At 29.4% G+C, this 5,000-nt stretch overlaps 1 long non-coding RNA gene across 1 annotated transcript in view; it reads right to left on the bottom strand.

Moving 5' to 3' along the window:
• Positions 1 to 3,730, bottom strand: part of LOC144956138 (uncharacterized) — a 95,405-nt gene extending 91,675 nt beyond the window's left edge. Inside the window, exons 1-2 of the long non-coding RNA XR_013641886.1 lie at positions 3,576 to 3,730; positions 2,023 to 2,083 (exon numbers count right to left, since the gene is read on the bottom strand). This is a non-coding gene — a long non-coding RNA (uncharacterized LOC144956138). The remainder of the gene's footprint in view (positions 1 to 2,022; positions 2,084 to 3,575) is intronic.
• Positions 3,731 to 5,000: the final 1,270 nt, after the last annotated feature.

The raw sequence follows: 5,000 nt of genomic DNA, 5'->3' as shown, positions 1-5,000 counted from the left end.
ATTAAATGTCGCCTGTAGTGGATACGAGTTCAAAATTCGAAACCCTATGGTAGGTTTTATCGTAAAGAGCGGTGGTGCCTGCATGAAGCCAGGGATCGTGAAAAAAAAGAACTACGAAATAGTGAAAACAGAGAGTCTGTATTCCTCCCATCCGAAGCCTCTCCATTTTCAGTCTTTCGTTGGTAGTTTTTATCACGGCCCTCAATCCAGTTTGATTTTGTTATTTCTAATCAAATAAATATTAACCTGTTAACTACCGTTCTCTGGAAGAAAAAAACAAACAATATCTTTTGTTTAAAAATTTGGCCAGAAAACTCGTCAATCAAACATCGATCGAGTTAAATTATCCTCATCGTTGCAATAGAATACACGAATACAAATTTAAGAGGCACTGAATATTCCAGTTTTGACAGATAATTGTGGAACCCGGGGCCTCACAAAACAGAACTTAGAAAGTCTCGATTCATACCACCGCAAACAATTACGTCGAGTAATCGGAATCTATTGACCAGAGACAATTACAAATACTGATCTCTATGAAAAAAAACAGGTTCCAACGCCTGAGTACAATATAAAAGAACAGCGATGGAGGCTATTTGTTCACATCTTAGGTTGAGAAGCTAACATCCAAAAGGCAATGACAGATTATTTCCTTCATGGCAACAAATATGTAGGGAGACTACGAACATCAATAGTAACTATCCTGAACCAGGACCTCTCTACATCTCAGAAATTTCTGGATTCAGATGAGGCCGAATTAATCCCTGAAGAACTAATCAATACTGCAGTGCCCTCTGTACTAAAGTCACAACAAGATCTTGACAGCCTCAAAACTCTGGCCCAGGATCGTGACCAATGGAAACAATTAACAACATGGATGGAGAGAGCAGCTATACTCATCGACCATGACTGAATCACACACATTCACGCAAGCTAATTCACACGCAAGCTACATTCAACTCATACTTACTACTCTACTACTACTACTACATACTATACTACTACTACTCTATACTACTACTACTCTACTATACTACTACTACTACTACTACTACTACTTCTACTACTACTCTACTACTTACTACTACTACTACTAACTACTACTACTACTACTACTACTACTACTACTACTACTACAACTACTACTACTACTCTAACTATACTTACTACTACTACTACTACTAACTACTACTACTCTACTACTTACTACTACTACTATACTACTACTACTACTACTACTACTACTACTACTACTACTACTACTACTACTACTACTACTACTAACTACTACATACTACTACTACTACTACTACTACTATACTACTACTACTACTATACTACATACTACTACTACTACTACTATATACTACTACTAACTACTACTTACTACTACTTACTATACTACTACTACTTATACTACTACTACTACTACTATACTACTAACTACTACTACTCTACTACTACTACTACTACTACTACTACTACTACTACTTACTACTACTACTAACTACTACTACTACTACTACTCTACTACTGCTACTACCAGTACTACTACTACTACTACTACTACTACTACTACTACTACTACTACTACTACTACTACTTACTATTACTACTACTACTACCACTACTACTACTACTACTACTACTACTACTACTACTACTACTACTACTACTACTACTACTACTACTACTACTACTACTACCACTACTATCATCATCATCATCATCATCATTATCATCATTATTATTATTATTATTATTATTATTATTATTATTATTATTATTATTATTATTACTATTATTTTATTATTATTATTATTATTATTATTATTATTATTATTATTATTATTATTATTATTACTATTATAATTATTAATATTATCATCATCAACATGATCATTATTATAATATTTGAGCCAGCGGGTCACATATAATACATCATATTTCTCTAATATCATCAAATGTAACGAATAAACGCAAAACAAGGGTATAAGTGTCTGTCAGTTATTATTTCGTTACTTTATACTTTAAGACTTTATATTTCCTTGTCTTATCTCATCCACCGAGCTTCGCCAACGTTCTGTGGATAAATGATTTATATCAAAATTAAAGCATTTTCAATCCATGGATTAAATTATATTTGGTTTTTTTATCGATATTCTTCTTTAGTACTATTATAATAGTCTTTACCAAAGACGATATCAATATCCTCATCATCATCATCATCATCATCATCATCATCATCATCATCATCATCATCATCATCATCATCATCATCATCATCAACGATGTTGTCCTCATCATCATCATTCATTCATCATCATCATCATCACCATCAAAATTATTTTTACAACAGTGAAATAATCCATAACAAAAATAAAAATAAATAGATGATGGTCAAAATAATAATAATAATAATAATAATAATAATAATAATAATAATAATAATAATAATAATAATAATAATAATAATAATAATAACAATAATAACAATGATAATAATAATAATAACAATAATAACAATGATAATAATAATAATAATAATAATAATAATAATAATAATAATAATAATAATAATAATAATAATAATAATAATAATAATAATAATAATGCTAATATTAATAATGATAATAATAATAATGCTAATAAGATAATATTAATCAATGTTTCTTCAGACAATGGATTTTCCTGTTCTACCAAAATAAATGATTAGCTGTCAACTTTTTAAAACAATTTCGAGGCAAGAGAAAAATCCTAAAATTTAGGTCAAACATTTTGTTGTCCTATGCAAACAGACAAGTTTAACTATTACATTAATTATATAATTATTTCATACAATTGGTTGTATTTGGAACACAGAGAGAAAAGAACTTGAATGCACTCATGTACAAATTCAAAAAATTAGAGAGAGAGAGAGAGAGAGAGAGAGAGAGAGAGAGAGAGAGAGAGAGAGAGAGAGAGAGAGAGAGAGCTGGACGTGGGAGAGAAAATATTAGATATATACAATCAGCAGGAAAGTAAACCTTAAAAGTATATTACAACTTGCATGCAACTAACTCCTTGAGACAATGAAAATTAGACCTTACTAAAGGGTGGAATACTCCATTATTTAATTTCCACTATCAAAACGACGGAGCTTCATTGGTCACCTTAATGGGAAGCCTGAAGAGTAGATGGATGGATAGAGTAGGGGACGATATTATGAAAGAATTGGGCCTGAAGGAAGATTAAGCTTATGAACTGAGATGCATGGAGATGTGGCATTTATAATGGCAAACCTGTCTAACCTTCTCCTTACCAACTAAAGGAAAATTGTCAAATTCATTACGATTAAACAAACATTTTTCTTTTTCCCAAATGTCTTTAATACATCATAAAATTTAAAGAAAATGAACAGTGTGTTATACTGCATGTTTAGCTTCAGAACAATGCATCGCAAGAATTTTACTGGTATTATGTTTGCGTGATAAAAAATATGATTTTTTGTGTAATTGGGTGTGAAGTTTTGGGGTAAATCCCTAAAATGGTTGGCAAGGAGAGGGTTAAACTAAAAGAATAAGAAAAAGACTTACTTTGGATCCAATATTATCACTTTAGGTCCGGAGCACCAATACTTTTTGACATAGTCCAGGAATTCCAGTCTCATTTCCACCGTCTTAACAATTTCCTTTAATCCACATTTGTTCTTCACGTCGATGTTACATTGCTTGATGTTTTCAAACAGACTGCAGATCGATAGAAAGATAGAATAGTATTCATTGACATCTTCATAAAATGTTTTTTTTTTAATATATGTTTTTAAATCTTACCTTTTTTTATTTTATCTTTTAAATTGCATTCTTCTTCTTCTTCTTCTTCTTCTTCTTATTATTATTATTATTATCATTATTATTATTATTATTATTATTATTATTATTATTATTATTATTATTATTATTATTATTATTATTATTATTATTAAACAATTAATTAATTTATGTATTTTTAGGGAGAGAGACAGAGCGGAGAGAGAGAGAGGGAGAGAGAGAGTGAGAGGAGAGAGTGAGGGAGGAGAGAGGAGGATGGGAGAGGGAGAGGAGAGAAGAAGATGAGGATAGAGAGAGAGAGAGATAGAGAGAGAGAGAGAGAGAGAGAGAGAGAGAGAGAGAGAGGAGAGAGAGAGAGAGAGAAAGACCACGAGAAAATTTAAAGAGAATCCATGCGCAATTTCCCCGAGTAGAGAGTAGAGGACATCAAAGGATTCTTCCCGAAACAGCTTTACAAGCAATCCAGCAGAAGCCTATCCTCTGTCCACTGAGTTACATTCATATCACTATCAAAAGTATTCTATCGAACACCTTGTATTCTATAAGAGAGTTTTGTATGTGTTATTTATATTTAAATGAATGATACTATATATTTATTATATATTATATGTGTGTGTTATGTATATAGTATATAGATATATATTATTATATATATATGTTATATATATATATATTATATATATATATATAACCATTATATATATATATAAACTGATTTGAGTGTATATCTATCAATAATTCAAAAGATGCAAACAAAACCTAATGAAACTGATTATTATGTCAATTATCTTTAATTTATTGGGTTATTTGATAGACAGTAGACAGACCAAGCAGGATCTAGGAGCATTTATATATATATATATATATATATATATATATATATATATATATATATTATATACATGTGTGTGTGTGTGTGTGTGTGTAACACTGGAGTATCAAATCATGTTACGGTTGAGCTTGTTGAGATACGAGGTAAGGCGCGACATAAAAACCACAGATATTTATTATTATTATTATTATTATTATTATTATTATTATTATTATTATTATTATTATTATTATTATTATTATTATTATTATTATTATTATTATTATTATTATTATCATTATTATTATTATTATTATTATTATTATTATTATTATTATTATTATTATTATTATTATTATTATTATTATTACTATTAAAGA

This window comes from Berghia stephanieae, chromosome 10 (assembly GCF_034508935.2).
Source record: "Berghia stephanieae isolate SIO BIC M18660-M18661 chromosome 10, UCSD_Bste_1.3, whole genome shotgun sequence".
Lineage (NCBI taxonomy): Eukaryota > Metazoa > Mollusca > Gastropoda > Nudibranchia > Aeolidiidae > Berghia > Berghia stephanieae.
This window is presented reverse-complemented; position numbering and strand designations above follow the sequence as displayed.